Source organism: Coptis chinensis, chromosome 2, assembly GCF_015680905.1.
Source record: "Coptis chinensis isolate HL-2020 chromosome 2, ASM1568090v1, whole genome shotgun sequence".
Taxonomy (NCBI): domain Eukaryota; kingdom Viridiplantae; phylum Streptophyta; class Magnoliopsida; order Ranunculales; family Ranunculaceae; genus Coptis; species Coptis chinensis.
Window position 1 is genome coordinate 86,820,881 of NC_141457.1, and position 11,916 is coordinate 86,832,796.

An 11,916-nucleotide genomic window follows, 5' to 3' on the forward strand; every position below is an offset into this window, starting at 1 on the left:
TAAATACGACGCTAAAGCAAACCACCTTCTTCAACACTAAACCTGTCAAGACTTATCAACTATGTTCATTTAATGAACACACCCGATAAGCAAACATGCAAATCGGGTCAGCATTATAAACAATGCTGGTGTGAGTAGCCCTAAAATACAACATATACTTATACATATATTTACACACTAAATAAGGCAGTTAGTTCCTCCATCGAGGCACCTTAACATCCACGAATAATACAACATCCTTAAGTACAATAATTAAGGCAGGTAGTTCCTCCACTGAGGCACCTTAGCTTCCCAACAATAATACAAAGGCATTTAGTTCCTCCACCGAGGCGCCTTAGGTTCTAACTAAACTACTAACCGGCCAAGCATATTCTATACTTACCGCATTTCATGCTCAACTACAGAGTGGGTCATCTCTACACAAGTAATTAGTTTGACTCACCCTTCTGTAAAACCATATACAATCATATATTTAAAGATATATCATTAACCAACATATTACCATAATTATATTATTTAAGGCTTTCCTTGTGTGTCCCTAAAATCACGTTGTATCTATGGCTTACCTAGTTTCCCTGGCTACACAATCGCTTCCCAATGCCGAACATGTATATCCACATTCCTCCCCTCACATAATGAACCACTCCGTGCGTAACTACCCTGAGCGGGATGCCGCACACCAGGTAACCCTCACACGAAAGCCATTATGTGAGTACTGCCACTATTCGACATAACATATCGCGCATCTCGTTCTAATTTTGCGAATAGAATAATCAAGCCACTATTCGGCTACGCCAGAAAGGACATTCAGATTCACTGAAACGCCAGAAGGGCCAATCACATTACTTACGCCAGAAGGGCCATTCAGATTCACTGAAACTCCCGAAGGGCCAATCATATCACATACGCCCATCACAAAGGCCAAATCACATGAGTTGTGGTAGCTAGGTTCTAGGATTTTCATTACGTAATTTATTCAAGTGTCATACATGTAAGAATCGTTATTTCAGAATGACTATTTATACAAATCGCGAACACCATGTGCAGCGAAATTAATGGGTGTCCACAATTTGTGATTGGAAAACATACATTTTAGATCCGGTTTTGATAACTCTGAGAATTCAAGCTTTATGAATCCGAATCAACAATCAACCCCTTGATCTTCTGTTGTATTCATTTAGAATAGATTGGACGTTGTGTGGACAACGATCTACTAACCCCCTTCTTTCTCTCAAGATCCTAAACGAATTCAGATCTACTTTTCTTGCCTCTTTTTCAGAACAATAAATAGTGAATTTCGGCCAGAGAGAGAGTATTTTATTTATAGGCTACAACAGGGACCATGAGGAAAAATTAGGGTTGGGCCTCCTGACGGGTTTGGGCTTCCCATGTTCGCCCAGAACACACGGCCTAAGTCCGTCAACAAATGGCTTATTCCACTAAAGGCCATTGTTGCACTACCGCCCTAATCCCAAATTACGTGTCAGCGTTTATGGGCTCCATATTATATGCTTGTGGATCTCCCCGTGTTTAAGATATCGAATGTCCGTTGATTAAGTCAAGTTCTTCGACAACTACATTAATCAACTTCTTATGTCTTTGAGTAGTACCACTCAACCTCATTGTCATGTCGAGGAATAAATCCACCTGCAGGGTTTACATGACAATTTTTTTGAGCTCCTCAAGAGGACATCATCAACCCGACTTCCTGTGGGCCACGGATTCCTTCTATAATCAACAACACACCTTACATACAATGTCATTACCCAATTCATCGAATTTGTTGATTCACAAATGAATCTCACTCATTGATGATTTAATGTAATATACAATGCACATAAGTGCCCGTTATTATATCCAAATTAAGAGGACAAGCATCCATAATAACATAGGTGTTTGTTCTCTTATATAGTCAGTATAAGGAGAAACAACCTCACTTGGTCATGTTCAATACACACAAAGTGTACTAGTGTAATCCTATAGTCAAGATAGACTAATACCAGATTATACTACAACCGTACCAATGGTTTGTCCAAATCCATCTAGGTTGTGAACGATTACTTATACTTTATAAGGTATTGATGATATGATCTTCTGTGTGTTCACACCATATCATCTACAACATAAAGTATTAGACACATGCACATAACTAATAACATATATAATATACATAACATTTGCCCATACGATTCTCATTCAAAATATAAAGAATTAGAGTTAATACAAAAGTAATGCTTTTAGTATATAACCCTATCAATACATTTATATCTCGGAATAATTCTTATTCTATCACATGCCAGTATACTTAATTGTACTGAAGCTCAACGTTTCTCGTTATAATACAATCCACATTCAGAAAATTAGTCTAGAGGAGTTAGTTATAAATATTTAGTAGTCCTAAGACTCCTCTTAAATTTGTTTAGAATTTAATACCCCAATTTGACCAGAATATGGAACTAACCACCTGTTATCCAACTTTACCAGGAATAGACCAAAATATCCTCACTTGGAAACAAACATAACCGACTATCTACCCAGTAACATAGTGGGATACAAAACAAAAAATTGAATTTCACACAAAAATTCACTTATAACTACCTGCCCTCACATTTAAAAATGCATATAATGAAAAGAGGATATCTAGGGTGCATCAGAGTGTATGAGTCCACAGAAATGAGAGCCCTTGGATAGTACTTCTTTGCTGCAATACACCAGTATTGTGCCTATATGAGTGGCCCAGATGCTATACGCTGAGTACACCCTGCACACACTAGCTTTTCGGTAATGAAAAAACTAAAAATATTATGCCTCCAATATTTTGTGGAGGCATTTGACACTAGTCGTTAAGTCTAAACTCCAAACCACTAGACACTAAACCCAAAATCATTATAAACTAGACCCTAAGCTTAAACCCTAAACCTTAAGATACTAAACCCTAACCCCTATAAACTAGACCCTAAGCCTAAAGCCTAAACCTTAAGACACTAAACCCTAATCCCTATATCTTAAATTTATAAACATTAAACCCTAAACCAACCCGTTTCATTTAATAGTAGTTAATCAAACCCACAAAATAAATAATCCAATGTATTTTGTATCTGCATTTTAAAATGCGTGGTGTATATGTATTTTAAAATGTATAAGTTTATAACGTGGTGCATCTGCATTTTAAAATATATAAGTTTATAACATGGTGCATCTGCATTTTAAAATATATAAGTTTATAACATCCACATTCGGATGAAAACAGGTAGTGTCAAATTTAACTTTTGGAGCAATACACGGTACTTTTTTGCTAAATTCTATTCAAACCCAAAATCTACTCTTTTTGTTCTAGTAGTTATCTTATCTAAAAGTAGTTATCTTATTCTGGTAGTTATCTTATCAACAAGTAGTTATCTTGGAAGGGTGAAAAAGAGAATAATTTATATTAAAAAATAACAGGTGGCACCTGGTCTCGAGTCAAAAGCTTAGATTCTAAAGATTTTCTATAAAAAAACACTTATGACGGATAAAAACAATGTAGGGGTATTAAAACCCAAAAAAATTATAGATAGGGCTTTTGAGTTGTTTTTTTTTTTAAATGAGACTCTCTAGCCCAATTTCTTGAATCCACATTATCACGTGCCAATACTATTCATTGCACGATATCCAAGTATCTCTATATCAAATCTCGAAACTTATTATTTCACGTGCCAATGCCCAATTTCTTGAATCCACATTATCACGTGCCAATACTATTCATTGCACGATATCCAAGTATCTCTATATCAAATCTCGAAACTTATTATTTCACGTGCCAATCATATATTGCACTACACCATATGGAATATCTCAAGCCCTCGTACATACTACAATTCATTTAAGTAGCAACTCATAATAATAATCAATCATGTAATGTATTCATTCCATATATTTATGTGAACTCAATTCACCATCAGAGCCCAATACTAAAGTCCATGAATCTAAGTCCGTATATAATGTAATTCTCATAAAAACGTATATATCTAAGTCTTATAAGAATTCTCCTCTTGTTACGTGCCAATATTTATATTCTTTACACACTACTCATGTCAAATCTTAATTAGATAATGACAAACAAAGTTATACAATTTTTGACAATATTTTATTATTACATTTGTCCATAAAATTTACAACATAAAACGTAGCACAAGTTACACAGTCAAAAGTCCATAATCCATGCTCAAAACCAAAACCCAAAAGTCTAACTATTTAAAGACCTCATTTGGATCTATATTAAGTTATATGAACTGGCCCCAAAACAAACTTAGAAACTGGCCCAAAGAAAACACTAGTTAGTTTTGGCTCAAGCCCAAAAGTCTAAAACCAACTTATTTATTCAACCTGACCCAATTGGGGACATAAGGACCAGCCCACATAAAATTTGAAACCGGCCCAAAGAATACATGAAATTTTGTCCCAAAGACTAAACTGAAAAGGCCCAAACAACTAACTTATTTCGGCCCAACCAAACAAAAAAATAGAATTGGCCCAATCAAACCAAATAGAATCGGGCCCAAAGAACTAAACCAAACTGGTCCAAACGCAAAAGAAACTTGGCCCAAAACAACTTGAACTAATGTGGACCGGCCCAAGACTTAAATTATAACTGGTCCAAAACTTAACAAAACTGGTCCGGCCCAACAACTAAAAACAAAAGCCTAAAAATTGAAACCAGCCCAACCCAAACAGATTTCGGCCCAAGGCCCAACCAGTCATCTTCCTCACCAGCTCCAGCAGCCTCTCCTCCACCACCAGCCACCACTCGTCCTCCCCTATTAACCCACCGGTTTTTCTCCTCATGAAAACCCCTTAAACTTTAACAAAAGCAAAAACCTAAAATCATTAAATCAAAACTCTTCCTCAAACTAGATCTGAAATTCGCGACCTCCATTAATGGCTTCTACAACTTCGACAGCCCCCACCCAATCCAACATTCAATCAAACCTCACTAACCAACCTCAAACCAACACATAAAAATCACCACAACAACAAGAGTTCAAAATAAAAACGGACAGGCGTCGCCATTGATGCCGGATTCCAAGCTTCGACCACCCCATCCAACCCAACATTCAATCACCCCACTATCACCCATCATAATCCAACTAACCAACAACATAACCCACCAAAACAAAACAACATAATAAAGGGCAGTACGATTCATGGGGCTTCCGCCTCCATTAACAAAGCTCCAGAGTTTGAACCGTTCTAACAGTTTCAATGAAGGGTTTTAACAGTCCAATAATCTAACTGGTTTTAACAATAACAAGCGGAATGATCACAGACGAGGAAGAGCAAGAAAAAAAATAACAGAAACATTGTACTCTAGTAAAACGGTTATCTTTGTATAGACTATAGACGAGAAAAAAAGGAAAACTAAACTACTCACCTGTATTAAAAACTCGACGAATCCCTCGTCTTCCGAATCGTCACGCTCAAACGCTCTAGCAATCAAGCTTTTATCTCCACCTCCATTTTTATTTTATTTTTATCTAAAAAACCCTATTCTTTAGAAAAATATGAATATATATCTAGGTTTGAAACCTAAGCCCAACACGGACTCGGGCCCAGAAATCAGGCCCACATATCCCAAATCCAATTCAGCAAATTTTAAATTAATTAATTAATTAATTAATATATAAATAAATTCGTATTTTAAATACGGGCGTTACAGAATCCGTCCCAGTCGAATGAAAATTGTAGTTCTCTAGATCTGCAGTCATTCTTTTTGACGCAGCAAGATCAACTTGACTTACTTCACCGCAGTATGAAATACCAGCAATTGAGCATTTCCTGAATTGCATATGAGACGCGTTATGTATATGAATTGTCGAGCAACCCTATGCGGTAAAGGTGCACCTAGGCCAACGTCAATTCTCTAAGCCTACCTTGCGCTTGAGGCTATACACACTCACGTCTAAGGGCGCCTACCATTTGCAAGGCCCGTCACAGACCAAAGCTTTAACTGCATACAATCAACCTCAGAGGGGAAAATCCTTCTTGTGTGTCCCCCATGTATTAACTTAAGAAAAGACAAATAACCTTTCATATAAAATTATAACAGAATTGCCTAACCTTAAAAACCATACATTGTTTTTACCAAATTATTTAGGAAACATTGCCTAAACATTAAGCTTAGAGACAACTCGTGGCAGAAGTTTGCATTACCTCATAAGTAGCATACACCTTAGTATTGAAACCAATCTCATCTCCTTTTTCATTTGTACTAAAACCTCTTGGATGCCCAAAATAAATTCCTAACATCATTAAAAAAGAAGCGCACCGATCAACAAACTACTTTTTCAAAATATAAACTAACTGATTTTAGGTAATTGGTTAAGATAAGTTGAGATGCGCTATGATAACCTCCAGTAAGCTCTCTAACAACCATGAGATCAACCCCCTCGACAACTTCTTTCTTCAATTCTGAGGAGTCCACTAACTATTGAGCATGGCCCAAAATATCGCCGAGATATCCGATATCTCGCCGATATATCTCGGTAAATTGGTACACCGATATCGATATTTCCGATATATATCCACCGAATATTAAACCCCTTTTTTTCCGATATATATCGGAATTTCCGATATGAAAGTTTATATCGCCGAGATAATCGATATTTCCGAGATAATCGATATATATCAGTTGACTTTTTGACCAATTGTTAATAATTTAATATTAAAATTTCCGAAATATCCGATATATCCGAGATATATCGGCGAGATATCCGATATTTTATAAATTTTGGACTAGTCACCAAAAAAACCGAGATATCCGATATATCCGATATATCTCGGTTTTTGGGTACACCGATATATTAACCGATATCGAAATTTTGGGCCTTGCTATTGAGAAAGGTCAATAGTTACACTTCTATTAATTAAATAATAAATATAATTAAAATACAATAGTAACAGTAGCTAAGCATATTACTTGTGGCAAAATAGTTGTGGGGCGCAGATTCGAGAATACACCAAGACCCACTCGAAGCTGAAGTAACTCAGTTTCTGGCTTCAAATGTTTCTCATTACTATCCCACTTATACCCTCCAATGGCACCAAGAAGAACAACATGAGATTGCTTAACAACATAAAGAGTTTAATCTGGCAAAGGAACACCAACTAAATCCAATGCAACTCCACCAACTGGCATTTCCTTAAACTCAAACTCAATACCTACAAACACAACAACGAAGTTAATAAATAAGCCCAAATGGTATGAACTTAATTATTATTATTATTATTATTATTAATTACCTTATTGAGAAGCAGCAAGAATGAGAACTTTTTTAGCAACAGAAATAATTTCAGGACCAATGCCATCACCCATACTCGAAGAAGAAGAAGAAGTACCACCCAAAATGGCATGAACTTAATAATAATTATTATTATTAATTACCTTGTTGAGAAGCAGCAAGAGTGAGAACTTTTTTAGCAACAAAAATAATTTCAGGACCAATGCCATCACCCAAACTCGAAGAAGAAGAAGAAGTACCACCCAAAACACCATCAGTAGTCTCATCTTTCTCAGAAGCAGTTTCAAAACCATCTTCACCACTCAAAAACCCTTCTTCCTTCTCATTACCATCATCATCTTCAAAAAAATTAACACTAATACTACTACGACGACGACGACTATGTGTTTGTTTAACAGTTTCAAATTCATAATCAGATGAAAGTGGTGTTCTTATTAAAACGGAAGGAAAAGAAGTATTATTATTACCTGGTGAGCCCATGTTGTTAAAAAAAAGGTGTTGGGAAATGAAATGATGAGGTGGGGGTTTGAAAAGGTTTATCTTTTTAGGAATGGATTAGATATGATAAGGTGAGGGAGAGGGGGTTTGGAAGAATGAAAGAGGTAGATATGTTACCGCCATTTTTTTTTTTTTTTTTTTTTGTGAGAGTTTGGGGTGTTTAACAAAGGGGTTGGGTTGGGTTTTGTTTTTTGGTTGTTAATTACTTAATTACCCACTTGCGAACAATTCATATTAGGCGTGTATTTGGTTTTTTTAATCCCTAGTATGGTGAAAAGACCAAAGCATTTTTTTTTTATAAATTGCTAAACACAACAATAATAAGATTAAGTAAGTAATCAACCAATTAATTATTTTTTAAGTAGGGACTTTTTAACAAAAATCAACTGACGTGGCTCTCTATGAGCATTCTGGGAGAATAGATATTAATGTAGGTAGGATTGTTTAATTCATTCGATGATTTTGAAATGTGATTACACACCTGGGGCTATCAATAAGTCGAGACAAGCCTGATTGAATCCGAACTGATAAGAGAAGGACTTAGATTTTACATTTAGTCCGATAAGATTATTGGGTCAGGTCTGGACATACTCTTGTCCGGTCTGATAATGGCATGACCCAAAATCTATATTAAATTTGTGTGCTTTATAGTTAATATTAGTAATATATTTATTAATAGTGTACATAGAAAATTGGAAACAATATTGGTCAGTGTTGTATTTGCCACACAAAATATGAAGGTTCGAGGACCTAGGCCTCGCCTGAATCCGAACTTGTATACTTATCCAATAGGACCTAGATTGGGCTTGGATTCGAAAATTCTTATATGTTTTGGGTCGGGTCTAACCCAAGTGTGTCATGTTCAGGTTTAGCCCGTTGACAACCCTAAACACACCTTATTTATGTGTGTTTTTGTAACTCCCACAGTAATGCGTAACTCCACTTATTACATCTCAAGAAATGTATTGTCGCGCACATATGAACGGCATCATTAATTATTCAGAAATTAGCTTAATTAAATTCTAATATTTGTTTGGATTTGGTAAGTGTTAACTATTTTTTTTTTTAGAGAAAGTAAAGGGCCCTCTGGCTCCGCCACCGTCCAGAATGACATCAGTTCCAAAAACAAAATTTCTGACGTATGTGGACCAAAATTCAAATATTGTTATTTCAATTGAATTTTTTTGTTTAAAAAAGCAAGAATAATACAACAGAATTTCATTTGAAATCATGGGTTCACCACGGTAATTAGTACAAACATAGCTCTCAATTTCAAATCTCTAAAGTTTGAACAAGTAAAACAATTTCACGATTTGGTTCTAAGATTGAGACAAAATGAGGTAATTAAGCCTAGTCTCCTAAGGTTCTACTGTTTGCTTCATATAGCACTTTGTTTGTAGCTTTTGTGTGCAACAAATAAGTTTGGTGAAGATCCATCATTTTGCTTCTTGTATTAGTTGTATTAGTTCTCAACACATTCACTCACTCATTATAGCTCCAGTGCCCCACGGCGAGTCACACTCCCAACTTAACATAACGTCTCTCCCATTCATTCTCCATGAATGTTATATCCCCGACATGGCGACATGTACATACCTTGTTTGCAAGTAATTGATGATAAAAACTGTCCAGCACGTGATTCATTTGGTCCCCGCACAAAAAATACTTGAACGCTCGGCATAGACGGAAGCCCAATAAAGTCCTACAAAGAATATCACACACACGTGTGGAGTCAAAGGTTCGTGTGGTTTCATCGTCACTAGTACGCATGTCGTGCTTTTGTGGTCCTATTTCTTCGGTAGGTTGGGCCCACATTTTAACTGTCGGAATTTTTCCGACGAGTGACTTTTCAATTTCTCTTTTAGAATTGGGTAGATTCAAGAGTGGTGAAATAATCTTCAGAGCAGAATAGTAAAGTCCTTTTTTGGGTAACAAGAATAGTAAAGTCTCTATGTGGTCTTACCAAGTACCAACAACTGTCTTCGAATCAGTGCTACTTCGCTTTAGTACTTGACTACTTTGACCATAAAATACAACAAATTAAAAGTGTATTAAATAAAATTTAGTTTTAATAAATAAAAAAAAGGAAAAACTATGTGCACTATGTTTTTCTCTTTTTCTTTTTCAATGGAGTTTCAGTTATTCTTCACCAGTAACCGATCAAAATATCCAAAAAAATTCAATTAACTATGAATTCTCAAAAAATTTGTGATTGTGATTTCCCCTTGTTGGTGGTCTTGAAAACATTGAATTAATAAGACAAATTGATTTAGTGTTATTAGCTCGTTAAGCTAACCATTGTAGGATGGTGTCCAGCCATACGCCCCATGTTTCAATACATTCACCGGGATTTGTTTTAAATTTGTTTAAGCTCGACTAATATTGTAAATTTAAATGTGATTGGACCATCTAAAAGATGTTAAACATAGCCGAGTTTGGTTAGCTTGAGTAAGGGTGGAATTTGAGCCGAGGGCTCGGAGCTCGGCTTGGGCTTGGCTCATTTAAGCTCGGCTCGAGCTCGCTCGTTTATTATATGAGCCGAGCTTGACCTCAAATAAAAGCTTGTGTAACAAATAAGCTTGATGAAGCTCGGCTCGTTTAGTTCAAATAGCATATTTATAGTGTAAAATAACTGAGAGCTCGGAGTTCGGTTTTGGGCTTAGCTCGTTTAAGCTCGGCTCGAGTTCACTCGTTTAACTATATGAGCCGAGCTCGAGCTCAATTTAAAGTTCGTGTAATTAGCAAGCCGAGCTTGAACATGGTAAAACTCGGCTTGTTTAGCTCGAATTCCACCCTTAAGCTCGAGTCCTTCTATAGTCCTATGCTCTCTCTCTTGCTCCATCATACTTTTTATTTTTAATTTATTTAATTTATTTTAGATATTTTTTTGATAATTCATTGCAGTTAAGCGGTTTTATTTTATCTAGTTTTTTTTTTTTTTTTTTTTTTTTCTGAGAATCATTGTTGTATATTTTCTCGATTAAATAAACGCACACACTTGCCAAACGTACGCCTGTTGCACCTGCAGAGGCCATACCAGAAGCGTGATCCCAAGAAAGAAGCAAACTCTCAGCTGTCGGAAGTTTTCCAACCAGTGATATTTTTCGCTCGGTGAAAGTGTGAAACACGGCTAGACATTTGGGAGGACGTCCTCCTTAACACGAATCCACATAGCAATAAAGCCATTTTTCTGCTACTGTATACATGCAGTTCTGCAGTCTTACTGGACTTCTGATTACTGCAGTACAGACCCTCTAAAATTGGTCACTGCTATGAGATGTGCTGCGCTGCGAGTAAAGTGTCTCAGAACACCTCATCCCAGACACCCAGACTGATCTGAATATTTGGACTTCCTTGGATGCTTACAGTAAAACCATCAAAATATCAAATCTCCTTCACGTAGCATTACTTAATTAGTTGTTTAAATTTAGGTAATGAGGTGAATTTTCAGAGATATGATTTATTTGAGCTTTAGATGGACTCTCTTGTCTAAAGAAGTTGTATCTCACACACCCACAAGTTATAACATCATCTATAATCACACAATTAATCAATACAAATCAAGAGGAGATTTAACATGATCGAGTCTTGGTAGTATAACTCATTGTGCACAAATATCAATGGGGTGCAAACTAGTTGAGTAGTTGCTATTGGTCAATGACCATATAGGTCACTGTGGCTTCCACAGTATTAAATTATACGTAGGAGCTCTACAAAAAAAAACGGGGCTACTCGAGTTAGGCCGGCTCAATTGTGCTTAGCTTGTATTGAAATATGATCAATCCGAACAAATTCTAAGTTTTGCTTAAAAGATGAGTCTAAGTATAGTTCGATTTGCTTCGGATCTGAAGTTTAAACTATCCAACCGAAATAGTACGAAATGTTGGTAATATGTCGGGAAAATTTTGCCCTTCCATCCATTTGAAATGTGACCTATCTGAGGTTTTGAAACATGACCCAACCTACCTTAAATAAAAAGGGCCTAGGATCACCTGATAAGTGATCATTTGGATATACTCGACACGCATGCTTTAATGTAGACGTGTACTTATCTTTGGACATACAACAGAACCACTCATTTTATGACATCTGTTAAACAGTATGGACCACATTGCTAGACTGTCTGCACGGTGGACTAGAA